Below are 17,719 nucleotides of genomic sequence, written 5' to 3'. Positions count from 1 at the left end.
AGGACAGTAACCACAAAACTGTCCGTGCTTTTACCTCAGTATTGGTAGTTTTAAAGTGATATTTGTTGTAAATGCATATTAATCACTACACTTATCATGCTTTTAATTTCTAATAATGAAACAACAAATATTTGTAAGGTAAATCAGTAATTTTTCCATTAAATAATCCGATATATTATATATAATGATATTTTCTTTTCTCTTTTTTTTTCAGCTGAAAAGACCAAAAGGGCCTTTCGGACTCAGTCAGCTCATTATTGTTTGAGGAGAAGTAAACGGGAGACGAAAAGCTACAAAGGCAAATATTCGCAATGGTATGTATGTGTTGGTTTTAAGCCTAAATCAAACATTTTATCAATCATTTGTTGTTTCTTAAACCTTTTCTTACAAAACCCATAGCCCAATCAGTACAAACATAGTCTCAAAGTCTTAATAATTCACAAGATTTAACAAGTTGTCAAATTCGTACAATACTTGTACATAATCATGCAGCTTTTACTTCTAGTGCTGTCAATGGCTAGTGCCTCAATTCCTGTACATATTTATCTCCATATTCGTAAATCAGTTGCGCACCTTCTTGGAAAGTAGTCGGATGTCCCATACACTGTCAGAAAAGTTTATATTAATAGCATTGTATTCATTATAATTATTACAAATTGGACCCTGTCTGTTGATGTTCCAATGATACATGATGTCTCTCCACAACTCATAACCTTCCTCTGTTTGCAAGAGTGCAAAAGCTAATCTGACTTGTCACATGACATCAGATACTCGATTATTTTGTCGTAATCATATCAGTTACACTGCTGATAACTGTCCCGCTTGCATGTAAATCATGTTGTTGTTTTTTTACGTTATCATGTAACATATTATGTCATGTTATCATAATCACTTTTTTAAGTTCATATGATTATTGCATGCTATTAAAGACATATTTTTATTCATAGAAATACTCACATATCAGTGAACTTATTACATAAAAATGCTTTTAATATATAATTATGCAACACTCCTTACATAAATAAATCCTAATGTTATGTATAAACTGACTACTTGCAAGTAATGTATTAAAATGACCTTCCTTTCTGTTTTGCAGGATTGTCTTTTTTAAAGCTCTACAATATCAAACTCAACAGCTCTTTTAGGAACCAACCCTCACAAGATCTACTAGTGAGTCGCAGCAAATCTTGCCGTGATCAGCCCTTCCCAGGTAAAGTTTCTATAATATTTCAATCAGTATTTACTCATCAAATGTTCTCCCCTGAATCGTATGGTAAATTAACTTAATTATAACTGTGTTAATTGGTATGTTTCAAGAACAATAGTAATTGCACATAGAGTAAGTGGAGACGTTCTTGTTTTACAGCAGAGAAGGAAGACCAGTCCTTATATCAACGCAAGCTAATCGAATAAGTCCTTTGTTTCGGGTGAGGAAGAAACATCTGGTGCCCAAAGAAGACAGAAAGGTGCGCAAGTCCATTGGTATGTCTTGTATTCAAACAATGCTGTGTATTACATAATTTGATCTTGACAATTTTACATTGTACAGATTATCACTCGATTTTTATATGGGTTAAACTGTTTTTCTTCAGTACTTAGCTTATATTATGTGCTGCAATATTATATATATATAATACTTCAATGTGTATATTATATAATGTACTGACTGCTGCTTTGTAAATTTAAATAAGGAACAGGCAACTCTGGCCCTTTTGCGTTCTCCTTTTTGAGGTGGAGAGTTTACCTCCAACCCTAATTGAGCACATCTGAACATTTTAACCAAAGTCTTCAGGTTTACTTGTAGACAATAGGCAGGATGGTTCGAGGTTGGAGCTAAATCTGCAGGACAGTGGACGCTGAGGGCCAGAGTAGCCCATCACTGCTTTAAATAAAGCTACACTGTGTCATTTTTTATGTTGATTCTTTGCAAAAAAACACTTTGTTCTTTCAAAATTATATGTGCTCATTCATGTGTAATTACTTCCACCAACTAATCAAGTACTCTCGTAAGTGTAGAATCTGCCATTCAGAATACATATGAGCGAGTCGCTCGAATGGCGGCAGCCATGTTGCGCCTCCATCTTGAAAATACATTAGCCAAAGAGGGACATACCTGGAAATTCAAGCTTCGCCTTTCGAGCCTTTACTTAGTGGCACCGTGACGAATGCGAGGGGGAGATTACTCATAATAATACGGCCACCGTAGGAGTTAAAACGCCCTCGGAATGGGAGGGGCTAGAAAGTAATATTCAGTTGGTAGTCTTATACAATTTCACCGCTATATTGGAGAAAATCTTACACAATGTAGCTTTAAATAACACAGAACATAAGCTGACCTGACTGTGCATTAAACAGTTTAATTTGAATTGTTTGTGTTTTTTGTTTTACTTACAGAGCAGGACTGGAGAACGCCTGACGATGGGATGTTGAGACTTCTTCCTCTGAGAAAAAGCTACACCACATCAGTAATCACATCTTCTGCTCATCAGTTGTACTGTAGGGCACAACTGAACAAACTGTTTTCACGAACAAACTGAAGAACACGAACACGATAGAGACGTACAGGGAAGAGCAAGAAACCAGTTTAGCTGTGATATTGAATTAATTTTTTCCAACACAATATAAAATCTGTTTTCTGTATCATAGGTGACTGAATAGGATTCTCTGGCACTCATTTGTGTGGCTTCAGCAGTTGTGAATGGATTAATTTGATGTTAATGTATTTTTGAAGGCTCATTGTTATTTATCTTGAATCTCATTTGCCTTTATGCTACTTTATCAACTTTATGTTGTGTCCTCAAATAAAGTGTTGTGTAATAAAGTATGGTGAATATTGTGTATTGAAAGTGGTGTTTGGGACAGAATTTTATTTGAGAAATTTGAATTTCTTATTTAGCTTAGTTCATAATTTAAAAACAACTAAATATAATTAATTACCATAATTATTTTACTTAGGACATAAACATTTTGTTGTGGTTAATGATATTTGGGACAACAATGCAGCAAAAGTTGCACATACTTGCATGTATGCCAGTTTTCAGTGAAATAAAGAGAAGGTGTGTGAATAACAAGAGGCTGCAGTGGGCTATCTTGCTACAAACACTTTAAGTATAATTGAAGATGATCCATGTTGATCATTCTAGTACATCTACTACTGCATTTAAAATGAAAGCATAGACATTACTGATGTCAGGCAAATAATCAGCAGTCAGATGGGGTGAAAAGGATATTTTGGCACTGTTTTGTTGTTTTACTGAACGGTGCATTATCCTTGTGATATAGTAATAGTTCAAAATCTAAAATCTGTGTAGACTGTACTGCCCGTCCACCCCCAGGGGCCCAGCAATGGCCCCAAGAAGAGCAAAAGAAAGTACATTTCAAATGGCTGTAACTCAAAGTCCGGTTAGTGTATCAAAGAGACAATATGAAGGACAACTGCTTATGCTATGTTTACTAAATAATGTTGGGCACAGTTTTCAGACATATATGGCAAGCTGGCATAAAGGTTATTTTAAAAGTGCTCGCAGTAAAATATCAAATTGCAACCTATCCCTCATATATATCATAAAGGTTTGCACAATTAACAAATTTAGATATCCAGTTGCCCATTAAAGATATTATTTATTTAACATTTACTGTTTCATTACTAAACGTTTTAAACTACATTACCCACATATCTCTGTCATTATATCAATGGAACAGGAAGCCTTGTGCTGTAGTTCATTGAAATGTGCAGACATGCTTAGGGTTAGGGTTGGGATCTCGGTAAAAGAGAAATTTCTCACAACATAGAGACACTTTCTAGTTACCTTAAGGTATAACTAACGTAATAATAACACCAAAACATACTTTGTAACATGAAGCGCCGTTTTATATGGGTTAAAAGATAGTCCAATCACAGCGAGTTCTGCGATAAAGTCACAGCCAATAACAACCCAGCTGAACAGATGCGTCACACTTACTTGCCCAATTATGGTAAATGATGACAGATCTCTTCCAGTTCCGGCTGCAGGGATAGATTCCTTAAATATTTAATATTTGGGCTGTTAAATATGTATTGTTTCTAATTAAATTATAAAACTCACATTTAAAAACAAAAAGACTCCTTTGTGTGGTTACCATCCAAAAACGTTGGATTCATATGATCATGACACAAATTTGCTTATTTGATTAGACTGATGCATACATTTGAAAGAGAAAGCAATGGCAGGGTAGTTTGCAGTTTTTTTAATTAAAGATAATTGCATGTACTAAAGTGCTACTAACATTTACAATGTATGTATAGTATATCCAGTATATTATATAACAAAATGTAACAAAAGCATAATGAATGCACACAATTTTTAAAACAAATTCCAATATTTAATGTCAAACTGTTTAAAGACAAATGTAGTGCCAAAACTAATGCACAACAGAATAAAAATCAGATAATTGTAAACAAAACATAAAATCCAGATACAGGGGCAATCTATTATAGTGACACATACAGTTATTTAAAAAAATCGCTGATGAAGTTATATTTTTACAAACCACAAGATGAGATTCAACTTTGTTATGTGAAAATATATTTGTTTCTTCCCTTTAAAGAACAAATAGGTGAAAACTTAAGCACAACATTTTACATTCTCAACTTTAATTCTATATCCTTGTGATTATTGGTCACTTTTATTGTAACTAAATGAAAGGAAACCTAAAATAGTTAATTATTATAAATGTCAGCAAGAAAATGCTTCTATAAAATACATTCACAGGTAGGCCTGTATTATGAATGAAATGAAATGAAATACACTTTATTGTCCCCAAAGGGGAAATTTGTGTTGGACTCAAGGTGTTTACATTGACATTGAAACATTCAAATGCATACATTAAAATCACTAGTATTATAATAAATAACAATTCCTATTCACACACATACATACACATACATTTACATACACATATATACACATCATTCATCATTTAACAATTTAATTGAAAAAGGGATAAAAGACTTCTTAAAACGGTTATATCTACACATCGGAAATCTGTATCGTCTTCCAGAAGGTAACAATTCATACTCAGTGTACAGAACATGCAATGGATCAACCACGATTTTATGTGCTTCTCTCAGGACCGATTGTTCATATAATGACTCAAGAGACAAAAATTCTTTTCTCCCAATGGTCTTCATCGCTATTCTAACCAAACGTGCAAGCTTCGACTTTACCTGAACTGTAAGGTTACCAAACCAAACTGTAATGCCATATCTGACTATGCTCTCTATAACTGCCTGATAAAACAACCACATAATTTTCTGGTCAACTCCATAAAGTCTGAATCTACGTAAAAAATACAGTCTTTGCTGCACACGAGAACAAATTATATCAACGTGAATCCCCCAACTAAGTGTATTATCCACGTAGATACCAAGGTACTTATAGGAACGTACTTGCTTAATTGATTTTCCATGTAAAAGCACTGGTGTGTGATCACCTATTGATCTAAGATCAAAAATCATCTCCTCAGTCTTTTCTGTGTTAAAAATAAGATGATTTAGATCACACCACTCTGCAAACCTTGATATCACTGAGAAATAAACTGACAAATCATTCTTCTCATACAAAAGACTAAGTATCGCTGTATCATCTGAGAACTTCACTATAAAATTGTTATGATCACAACTTGAACACTCGTTAGTATACAATGTAAATAAAATCGGAGAACTAACACATCCCTGTGGAACGCCTATACTGATATGTTTCAACTCTGATAAAGTATGATTGACTCTAACCTGTTGGGTCCGATTAGTCAGAAAAGAAAGATACCACTTAATTAAAAAGGAATTAACATTGAACATCTTCAATTTCTGAATTAAACGGTGGGGCTGAACTGTATTAAAAGCAGAACTAAAATCAACAAATAATAAACGTGCATAAGCTTTTGGATTTTCCAGATGTTTAGTTATATAATAAGTCACAGTGTTAACAGCATCTTCTGTACTGCGGCCCGGCCTGTATGCAAATTGTAATGGGTCAAGTACAGAGTTAACTTCAGTCTTTAAAATAGAAACGATATACTTCTCAAAACTTTTCATCACACATGATGTCAAGGCTACTGGCCTGAAGTCCTTATTATCACTTGAACCTGTTTTTTTTGGTAATGGAACAATAATAGATTTTTTCCATAGATCAGGTATGACATGAGAATCCACAGATTGCTGAAAAATTGGGCACCATGCCACAGTTAGTTCTTCGGCACAAGATTTTAACAATAATGCCGAGATACCATCAGGACCTGTGGACTTCTTGGTACACAGTCGACTGAAGATTGAACAAACTTTCTGCTGGTCCACAATGATCCTATCAGATGTGTTCTCAATTACAAGTGAATCCAAAGCTTCTCTACATTCCAGTGCACAGTCCTGTGTGTCAAACCTGAGGTAAAAGTCATTTAATTCATTTGCCTTCCTCAGGTCATCATTAGTAATAAGACGGTCAACCTTTGTATTCATATTACTCATAATTTTAATGGTGTCCCATAATTTATTAGAATTTGTGGACATAAAACTCTGTTCTAAAATATCTTTCTGTTTTTTCCTAGCATTTCTTAGCAGATAATTCAATTCCTTCTGGATCAATCTCAAACCCACTCGATCATGTTCTCGAAAGGCTTGTTTTTTCCGATTGATACAGTCTTTTATCTCCTTTGTGATATATGGCTTATTGTTTGGATAAACAGTCACACATTTTTTTTCCAGCACATTGTCAACACAAAAGTTGATATAATCGGTGATAGTATCTGTGGCCTCATTAATGTCCAAGCTGTGAAACATATCCCAATCGGTGCACAGAAAGCATCCCTTAAGATTTTCTATGCTGTCCTCGGACCAGACAGAAACAGTCTTTACCTCTGGTTTCCTAGATTTAAAAACAGTCTTATATATCGGGGATAAATGAATAATATTATGATCGGAATTTGCCAATGGAGGCTTTGGTCCAGCAATGTATGCTTTTTTAATATTACCGTAGCATTTATCTAGAATATTTTGATCACGTGTTGCGCACTGAACATACTGTTCAAAACCAGTGAGCACTTGCTCCAGTTTGCAATGGTTAAAATCTCCTAAAATAAGAACTGCTGCTCCTGGTGTCTTGTGCAGTTGCTGCTGGACACAGTCAGTTATTCGAGCTGCGGCCCTCGCAGCATTGCCATCCGGGGGAACATATACCGCACACATGACAATATTCCCAAACTCCCTTGGCAAATAAACAGGTCTTAAAGATAAACAGAGTAGCTCCAAATCGGGGTTACATACCGCCTCCCGCACAGTATACTGCTTACACCAGTCGTCTCTGATGTAAATGCCAATGCCTCCCCCTCTGCTCTTTCCAGCTGCCTCTGTTCTGTCCAAGCGAACCAGGGAGCGTCCTTCCAACTCCACTAGTGAATCGGGAATGTTCTGATGTAACCATGTCTCTGTGAACACCATGAGGCTTGATTCACGGTATTCATAATACACTCTGTTGTTAATACGAAGCTCCTCCATCTTTCCTCTCAATGACCGTACATTTCCAAAAACAACCGAAGGAAGCGGTGGTTTATTTCCTCTCCTCCGTATGCGTTGTCGTACACCACCCCTCTTCCCCCTCTTCCGTAAGCGCTTCGAATGAAATAGATGAGAATTCCGTGCCTCTGAGAAATCCACAGTTATTAAAATGTCTCTTGTTCGAAGCGACAACAGTGTGTCTCTGGTGTAGGTAATCGGTGACAAACACCCATCCTCCCCGCTTCTTCGCACTGCAAGGCCTCGATACACAAGTTCCAAAACAAACAGCGTCAGCAGAATAGTTCTCATACAGATCCCCATGGTACAATACGACCGTCTTCCGAATCAAATAATACAAAAAGTAAATAAAATAAATAAAAACAACCTGGTTAATGTATTACAATTACATTAACCAGGTAGTCATACAATGATAACATAGATGTAGTTATAGTGGATAAATAGTGACCACTGTAATCGAAGGTTTAATGAAGCTAAATGTAAGACATCAAGTCCATCTAAATGTAAAGGTAACAAACTCACAGAATAATGTCCAGTTGTCAAGTGTCATTTCTGTAATACTCTTTCAGCACCAAACAGAACTCCATGAATATTGCTTGTTTTAAAAGGTTTTCCTGAACACTCTCACTATCTTCAATTGTTCGGACAAACACCTGCTATATACACTTGCCGAAATATACATTTGACTATTGTCATGAAGTCGCTGCATGACTAGAACTAATGGATGTCAATGAATATGTCCTTTACCAAAACTTAAATAATGGTTCTGCATATATCAGAGATCATAAGAGTGGGACTCCACATAAAGACTTTCAGAAACTGTGACAGAAAAAAAGGGAGCACCTCGCTGGACACATCCTACGCATGCCCAAACTACACCACCCAAAAACAGTTATGAAGTGGACACCACTAGGAGGATGCAGGAGACAGGGAAGACCAAGGAAGACATGGAGACAGATGTTTCATGAAGACCAGAAGAATGTCAGTGTCCCATGGGAAGATGAGGAGAACTGGTCCACGGATCGAATACGTTGGAGGACACTTGTTGCCCAATGTGCCCAGCACAGGACTTGATGATGATGTTGTGAGTTTATCCATAACTGTGGGATATTTTTCTGTAAGGAGTATTGCATAATTAAATGTTAAATGCATTTATGTAATAAGCTCACTGATATGTGGTCATTTCTACGAAAACAAGTATGTCTTTAATAGCAAGCAATAATCATATAAACTTGTTTAAAAAAAAAAAACATGATTTACATGCAAGCGGGACAGTTATCAGCAGTGTAACTGATCTGATTACGACAAAATAATCGAGTATCTGATGTCATGTGACAAGTCAGATTAGCTTTTGCACTCTTGCAAACAGAGGAAGGTTATGAGTTGTGGAGAGACATCATGTATCATTGGAACATCAACAGACAGGGTCCAATTTGTAATAATTTTAATGAATACAATGCAATTAATATAAACTTTTCTGACAGTGTATGGGACATCCGACTACTTTCCAAGAAGGTGCGCAACTGATTTACAAATATGGAGATAAATATGTACAGGAATTGAGGCACTAGCCATTGACAGCACTAGAAGTAAAAGCTGCATGATTATGTACAAGTATTGTACGAATTTGACAACTTGTTAAATCTTGTGAATTATTAAGACTTTGAGACTATGTTTGTACTGATTGGGCTATGGGTTTTGTAAGAAAAGGTTTAAGAAACAACAAATAATAAATAAAATAAATAAAAATAAATAATAGATGAAATGTTTGATTTAGGGTTAAAACCAACACACACATACCATTGCGAATATTTGCCTTTGTAGCTTTTCGTCTCCCGTTTACTTCTCCTCAAACAATAATGAGCTGACTGAGTCCGAAAGGCCCTTTTGGTCTTTTCAGCTGAAAAAAAAAGAGAAAAGAAAATATCATTATGTAAAATAAATTGGATTATTTAATGGAAAAATTACTGATTTACCTTACAAATATTTCTTGTTACATTATTTGGCATTAAAAGCATGATAAGTGTTGTGATTAATATGAATTTACAACAAATATCACTTTAAAACTACCAATACTGAGGTAAAAGCACGGACAGTTTTGTGGTTACTGTCCTTTTACCACACCTATCACAGTAAAACTAAGGTTACTGTGGTAAAAGCATGGTAAGTGTTGTGGTTACTGTGAATTTACAACGAATATCACATTAAAACTACAAATAATGTGGTAAAAGCATGGTAAGTGTTGTGGTTACTGTGCATTTACAACAAATATCACATTAAAACTACAAATAATGTGGTAAAAGCATGGTAAGTGTTGTGTGCATTTACAACAAATATCACATTAAAACTACAAATAATGTGGTAAAAGCATGGTAAGTGTTGTGGTTAATATGCATTTACAAAAAATATCACATTAAAACTACAAATAATGTGGTAAAAGTGTGGTAAGTTTTGTGGTTACTGTCCTTTTACCACATCTATCACAGTAAAACTAAGGCTACTGTGGTAAAAGCAAGGTAAGTGTTGTTTTTACTGTGATTCTACTACAAATACCACTTTGGAACTAATTGTACTAACTTACTTTAAACCTAATATGAATATGATTAACTGATAGAAGGTCTAGGCCTGTAGCACGTCACGTGACAGATAGTGTTTAATCACCCTGTTTTGAATTAGAAAGCAATGAAACGCAAAGCCTCCGTGGAGATGACAGATAATGCAGTGACTGAACATGAGCTAATCTGATTCATTTCGACCATCAGAAAAGACAATATATCAAACATTATTAGGACAGTGTATTTTGCTACTCACCAACATCTGGCACACATGAACTGATGCCAAATATCGCGATGTGTTCGGAAGGAGACTTCTTCAACGCGATTTCCTACTGATAAAATTCGTGTAGTCGTTTATACTTTTTTTTTAAATCAATAAACAGCAAAGCAGTCCAGCGTCCCTGGCAATAAGACCGAAATAATAACATTAAAATAAATACATAAACATGATAAGATATCGTGAATAAATGTCGATTAAACAGCTGCCCGACTGGCAGAAATAATCGTGCATTACATTAGTAAACAAATAAATATATTAAATAAATAAATAAAAATGCTGATATCACGAAAATAACGAAATAAACGTGTCCGTATCACGAACCAGTAGATTAAATGACGTGACGAACTGCCGTGAGACTGGGCTGTGTGGCACCTCAGAAGCGTGGGAAAAAATCCTAATTTATATTAAAATGAGTGTATAGGCCTACTGAGAAGTCTGTACATTACTCATATTATTGTTTTTATAAACTTTATTTAACCATCTGGAACGGAGAAAAAATGATACCACTTAGCGCCTCTAGTGGACTTTTCACCCGAAAAGTGCAGCGAAACGTACCTGGAGGTACGTATTTTAGGTTTTGCAAAAATGTAGGCAGAGTAACGTATTTCCCATGAGCCTGGGTTGAGTAATTGATCATCCTGATCAGAGTCTCTTTACTGTGACTATGAGAAACCTGCAGAGCAAACATGATGGGGATTATTATTGTTCTGTGGTGACTAAAGGGAAACTGAATTTCACATATGAGCTTCATCTCAAGGTCTAGCCTGGTATGAGATTTTGTAATTTTAATCACTGTCAAATTCTCTGACTTCACACACATGTATTTTATAATCTTTTATAATCAGATGACTTGTGTCTTTGTGTTCAGCTCCTGATGTGTCTGTGATGAACAGCAGTGTATCTGGACATGAAGGTGATAATATCAGTGTCCAGTGTTTCTACAGTTCTGGATATCAGAATAAACTCAAACAGTTGTGCAGATATAAAGATCAGAGCTGTTACACAGTGGGGAGGACTGACACAGCCCAGAATTCATCAGTCCAGATCAGTGATGATGGGAGAAGCTCCTTCACTGTGTTGATGACTGGACTGAGACTCAGTGATTCTGGATGGTATTTCTGCTCTGCTGGAGATCTGCAGGCTATTGTTCAACTCACTGTAACTGAGGGAGAACCAGGTAGGCTACAATTCTTTCTCAATAATTAAATATTTTGCTTCTACACATAAAAATAAAACACAACTAAAATTTCTTTGCTTTCTACTTTTGACAGTAAACGGAGCCACAGACAATCCTAGAGAGTCGTTAGTATTTAAATGGTTCTCATTAAAATGAATAATCTTCCTAGAATTATTCTATATTTGGCTGTTTTGTCATCAATGCGCTATTTCCCCAATTTATTTGTCTTTATTTATTACATATTCATTTCCTTATTGCTCTGTTTTTTCTTGCTTTTTTCTATCTTTGCAGAAGTGAAACAGAAAACAACAATAATAATGCCACAGAACACTAGCGTAGCCAGAAAAGCGTCCTTGGCTGTGCATAAGAAAAATTGGGTGTGCCACATTTATTGTCAAATTAATGTGCAAAAAAAACTCGGACCCCGCTTATCACTAACTTTACAGAATAGACTGGGCTGATGTGTAAAACTTGCTTGCCACATAAACATAGGCCTAATACTAGGCTTACAGTATATAAAATATAACTCAGGGTTCAACATTAAGGCTTTACTTGTGCTTGTCCTTCGAACAAGTAAATCAGCCATTCTCTTGTCCAAGTAAAAATGCAGAAATCGGTTTAAACGTATGCTTCATCTTTCATTTTAAATTCTTAGATTTGATCAATACATTCAATTGAAAAAATTAGACACTATGCTGTTACCAATCAAATTAATTAATTTACAGTGAAAAATTACAACTGCATTAAATAATGTTACGAGATTGTTTTAAATATTTTTTGAAGATACAAAAAAGATATTGGAAAGAATTTAGCCTACTTTTAAACACGAAACTAAACCACCAGTAGGGGGCGGCAGGTGACTGTCTTAATGAGTGAGTTATTCGGTCATTTATTCAAATGATTCGTTCAAACGGCTGAATCGTTAAGGAATGAGGTAGTTGTTTAATGGGTCATTGAATCTTTGACTCAATCGATTCATTCAAAGCGCGGAATCATTCAGTAATGCAGTTGTGTTCCGGTGAGCTGCGCTGTGGTTCTTGGGATGTTTGTTTGGAACTATTTTCGCTGCTCAAATAGAAAAACAGTCAATATTGTGTCTAAAATGTAAGTGACTTGATATTGATTACTTGTTTATTGAACTGTCATATGAAATCAGTGTCATATTTTCAATCGTGATGGTATTCAGCAGTCGTGGTGCTTAACTGTATCATATCATATATTATAAATATGAAAACTCCACATTATTTTTTTAACCGCTCTATGTTCATTAAGTTTCTTTGTGTGAACTGCGCTCATTGTTTCTATTTCTCCTCATGAGGCGCGAGACTCAACAGCACAACCGTATTACCAGTCTGCGGCTGTTTGCGGATTGGTTGGCAGTGCGAATGTCGGCAGATATTTTTTTAACGATAATAATTAAAAAATTAAAATACATTTTAAATGTACAAATATTTTAGGTAAACAACAATAGTCCAAGTTTAGGAAACGTTTTTATTAAAACTTTAAAAGAGAATTCTGCATCTATTTTAGGTGTGCCAGCTGCTACTGTGGGTGGCACCGGCACACCCTGGCACACCCGTGGCTACGCCAGTGCCACAGAAGAACCTGTATTGTTTAAAATAAAATAAAGCTTTAAACTAATTCCAAGACTGTGGCTAATTCTATGCTGAAGTGCATTTACACTTCAACATAGAAAAACAATTTTAACACCACTTTTTTCTTTAATGAACAGATTTAAAAGTGTTTTCTTATTTCCCACAGAAATGAAGGTCTGACTGTGTGGTTTCCACTTTAAGCTGCACTTCTGCTGTTGATTCTGGTCGGTGTTTTCACCTGGAGATTGAAACGGAAACCCAGTCAGTTTGACCTGCACTCCATTCTTAATTTGTCATAAGTTCATTTCACGCCCTGCCATTTTATCATTTATTTCAACAGAACATATACATAAATTATGTTAATGTCATATTATTCCCCTTTTTAGAATAAAGAGCAAGATAAACACCAAAACAGGGAGAGAAACGACAGCAGGACCATTGACGCAGTAAGTCTTTTAAATTATGGGTTATGAAAATGTTATGAAAATGTTTGTGTGTGTGTGTGTGTGTGTGTGTGTGTGTGTGTGTCATTGTCTCCCCTACTTAAATTCAGATCAGTTGGTGTGTCTTTGTCGGGTTATGTCAATGTGTACATTGGTGTGGAATTATAGTGGATTTGCCTGTTGGAATATTAAATATTAATATTCGTTTGGAATATTAAACCATGTTTATCTTCTTCATCTTCGTCATGTGTTTTGTCTCTCCCTCACAACCCAAAAGCAAAAGTTAAAGGGTGAATCGTTGGTGTTTGTTTTTCTTCACTCAGTTCATGTTTTTGTTTCGGTTTTTATTTCATCATGGACTTCCCTTCCGTTAAGCTACTATGCCTTGAGCAGGGGGAACGCTCCCTCATGCAAAATCTGGACAAATTTTTTTTTCTGGCTCATCAAACCACTTTCCTGGATGACTGCCTCTGCACATTTCTTCGGGTTACCTCAACACCGTCACTCGAGCTCAGTTGTCCGGGGAACCTCCTTGTGGGAGCTTCGCCGACTTTGTGGAGTGGGTGCTGGTATCCTGCTGTTCATTCTTCACCATTGATGATGTCACCAGCCCCACTCCAAACCCAGTGCCCAGCCAGAACCCGTCAGTCGGAAGAAAGCAGTTTGAGCCCACTGCAGACGCCGAGCCCAAAACAGAAGCGCGAGCTAGCACCACATTCTTACCTTCAGTTAAGAGAATCTTCATCTGTCCCATCAGAACCACCCTGCCTCCCTCTCCCACCACCTCTTCCTACCACCTTAGAAGACATAGCTCTCATCATCTGACTTTTTCTCCCTTTCTAGCCTCATCCTCAGCCCTCAGCCATTCTTGCCACCCACTCGTCATCGTCTCCCACCATTCGCTCTTAGTGGTGCGGATCCACCTCAGGCCAGCTGTGAACCATCTCAGCCTAGGCAAGAGGAGCCCACAACTCCACCTACAACCTTGGCGGACATCGCTCCTCCTCGACCCGTCTCCCTGACTTCCCTGCTCCTGCACTCCTGACTTCCCTGCTCCTGCACTCCTCCCGCCCACGATTTCAGAGTAGACCCCTCAGTCAGTCGGCTCCACCTGGGTCTGACCTTGCATGCCGTCCGCTGCGCTTCGGCCCGCTAAGCCTTCCCTCAGGCTCCGCCACCGGCCTCAGTCACCCCAGCTCGCCCTTTGTTCTCTGGACCTGCTCTGTTATAGTTTGAGGTTGTCGCTGGGGCTCAGTCGCGGTCGCCAGGGTCTTCGACGTCACTCCATCGCCTCGGATCTTCGGCTAGGCGGTGGGCTGTTTTTTCCAGCGTCATCGCCATGGAGGTGTCAGGACTTCTACCACCATGGTTCTTGCCTCCATTGATGTTACTGTGGAGCAAAGTTCTGGCTATGGCCAGAGGCCCCTGCTCAAGGCTCCTGCCTGGCTTTCACCACCTTCAGTTCTGTCTCCTACCTGTCAGCCGTCCGTCTCCAGAACCTCCTCATGTGTCCTCTGGTTGTTTCGCCTACCCTTCGCCAACCCCTTTCATCATCCTTCCACTATCTCCTCATTCTCCTCCTCTCTACGGTTCGAGGACGCACCTTCCGGGAGGGGGTGTTCTGTCACACCATCAAAGACTCGGTTTGTTTTAGGTCACCTTTTCTCCCTGCCTTGTTTGTCGTCTTTGTCACTGATTTGATTTCGTCATTAAACTGCGTTGTGTGTTTAGTCTCTCCCTCACAACCCGTGAGAGTATTATAGTATCTGTTTATTTATACAGTTTTCCCAATCTCTTTGGCTCAATTTTAGTCTTACCATTATGTTTTTATGGGAAATCACAACCCTATTGCATGTCTGCAAAATGTAGTAACTTGCCCAAAATATTCAATTCATGCTTCGAAACTATTGTGTATTGTGTAACTATTGTGTATTGAGTAAATTGGCCAGTGCTACCAAAATTAAGAAATTATTTTCCATTGTGTGAGCCATAATGGTCAAAGTGTTTAGATGTTTTTTCACCATGTCAGTCAACACTGAAATGTTTCTAATATACAAATTTCCTTTTTAACCTACTTTTTTTGTTGACACTGACTTCTTACTACACTATGCAGGAATATCAGTTTTGTTCAGCTGAATTTTATTGTGTATCACACTGAGCATTTTAGATACAGATTTCAACAGTAAACGTTTATTAATTAATAATGTAGCACACTGAAACAATATCACAGGTAACAAGGAACGTTCTCAGAACTTTGGCTAACACGTTAATAAAACATTCGTTCAGAGCTAATAACGTTATCAAAATATTAGCACAAAAACATTATTTATACATCGTTCATTGAAAGTTCTAATTCTAAAACAGTTCTTAAATGTTACAATATGTTTCAAAAAGATCAGAGAACATACAAAATTAACTTTCCAAAAATGTTTGCATAATGATAATATGCAATGTTCCCTTAAAAGACTTACAAAACTGGATGTTTTGAACGTTCAGAAAACCTTCAGAAATAACATTTTTATAACTTAATGGTTAAAGTTGAATTAGAATAGAATAGAATTGCCAAAGTCTTTGTTTCCGTCTTCTGGTTTACACGGATTAACAAATGATACAATCCACCTACAGAGGTTATTAATCTCCAGGCCAATCAAACACATTTTAAAGCGTTTTAGAGTTTTTTTCTAAATATCTTCTCATACCATTACATTACATTAGGTTAGCCATGTGGATTTCTTGATGTATCTTTTTCCTTATTGTTTTCTGTGTGTTTCTGTGTAAAATGCAGATCTACAGTGAACCTATAGAACCTGTGATATACAGCACAGTAGTACTAACCATTTACCTTATGTCAAAATGATTTATGACCCTATGATTGACAGGTGGGCGGGGCTAACCTTTGACCTTCCGGAGGGGTGTTCCGGAGGTCCCTTTGATCTAGGGATTAATCTTTGAACTTCCGGAGGGGTGTTCCGGAGGTCCCTTTGATGTAGGGATTAACCTTTGACCTATCGATCGATCAAGTTGACAGTTGTCTTTGATCCTGGGTATGACAGTTGTCTTTGATCTGGGGGTATAATAATTTATTTTGACAGTTGTCTTTGCCCTATTGACCTTTGTATTATACATCAAGTTGACAGTTGTCTTTGATCTGTATTATGATGGATGATTTTGACCCCCGGGGCAAAATAACTTTTTGCTGTGGGAAATCCCCTCCATGCCAGCCGTGTCGGGGTTAGTGAGAAAATTATTTTTCTAATGTCACATATAGATTAGAATAATCTTTTCAAAACAAAAAGTAAAATCATCTTACCGTTTCAGAGTACTGAAGAATTGGGTTTAAGTTGAAAATAGTCCGGTTGAGGATCTTTTGAAAAAGTTGAAAAGAGTTCCTCCGAGTGATTCTCTCACCGGCCTTTTGCATCTGACAGTCTCCGCACTGTGTGTGTGTGTGTGTGTGGCTGCATGTGAGAGGGAGGGGGGCCATATGATACCCTCCCATTCCTGAAGCAGGGGGTATAAATGGGGATAGTGAGAAAAAAGAGATTTCCCTTTCAAGGGAACTCGAGCTGCGTTGAGACGCGGTGGGAACGCTCTGCGTGATTGCGTCGTGAAGCACGTGTATAATCAGTCCAATGGAAGAGCGAGACGTCATAGGCGGTGACGTCATAGACCAGGAAGCTATAAAGCACACCAGAAAACAGACCGCGACAGCTTCTGTTGCCTTCAGCAAGCGATCTGTGTATTCTGTCCTTGTCATATTTATTGTTGTCTGTCAAGTTGCAATATATATATATATATTATGGCAAAAGAGAGCAAGCAGCTTTTGTGTTGTTCCCTGCCCACGTTATATCACGGGTGGGGACACACACATCAGCTTTTTGTTACTATTTGGGAGTGGAGCATGCCACAGTCAGTTCTCGAGGGGGCTGACTGTGAGCATTGCGAGAAGCTGTCCGTGAGGACGCTCCGCTCCCGCCGGGCGTTCTTCGAGGAGGACGGTTCGGTTCGCGCTCCCCGCGCGGGTCCCGCTGTTGCTGATGCACGGCGGCGACTCGCATTTTGGGGTTCGCAAACGGATTGGTATCGTTAGTGTTTTGTTTAGAAAAAGAGAACAAAACAAATAAAG

At 37.5% G+C, this 17,719-nt stretch overlaps 3 long non-coding RNA genes across 4 annotated transcripts; 2 read left to right on the top strand and 1 right to left on the bottom strand.

Annotated features, from left to right (window-relative positions):
• The first annotated feature begins 1,096 nt into the window (after positions 1–1,096).
• LOC143731367 (uncharacterized) lies at positions 1,097–2,821 on the top strand. Of its 2 annotated transcripts, none has more exons than XR_013200744.1 (3): positions 1,097–1,210; positions 1,367–1,482; positions 2,395–2,821. It is a non-coding gene; the product is annotated as an uncharacterized LOC143731367 (long non-coding RNA). The 2 variants fall into 2 exon arrangements; XR_013200745.1 differs by having other exon boundaries at positions 1,102–1,210; positions 1,370–1,482; positions 2,395–2,644.
• Positions 2,822–8,471: 5,650 nt separating this feature from the next.
• Positions 8,472–10,449, bottom strand: LOC143731368 (uncharacterized). Its single transcript, XR_013200746.1, has 3 exons — positions 10,355–10,449; positions 9,344–9,443; positions 8,472–8,658 (listed from the first exon to the last, which is right to left on the bottom strand). It is a non-coding gene; the product is annotated as an uncharacterized LOC143731368 (long non-coding RNA).
• Positions 10,450–13,359: 2,910 nt separating this feature from the next.
• Positions 13,360–16,417, top strand: LOC143731374 (uncharacterized). The gene is made up of 3 exons (XR_013200752.1): positions 13,360–13,411; positions 13,544–13,596; positions 16,379–16,417. It is a non-coding gene; the product is annotated as an uncharacterized LOC143731374 (long non-coding RNA).
• The last annotated feature ends 1,302 nt before the right edge of the window (positions 16,418–17,719 follow it).

The sequence above is a fragment of the Siphateles boraxobius genome, unplaced genomic scaffold (genome assembly GCF_051911475.1).
Source record: "Siphateles boraxobius isolate OS27281-9 unplaced genomic scaffold, OSU_SipBor_1 86, whole genome shotgun sequence".
NCBI lineage: Eukaryota > Metazoa > Chordata > Actinopteri > Cypriniformes > Leuciscidae > Siphateles > Siphateles boraxobius.
This window is presented reverse-complemented; position numbering and strand designations above follow the sequence as displayed.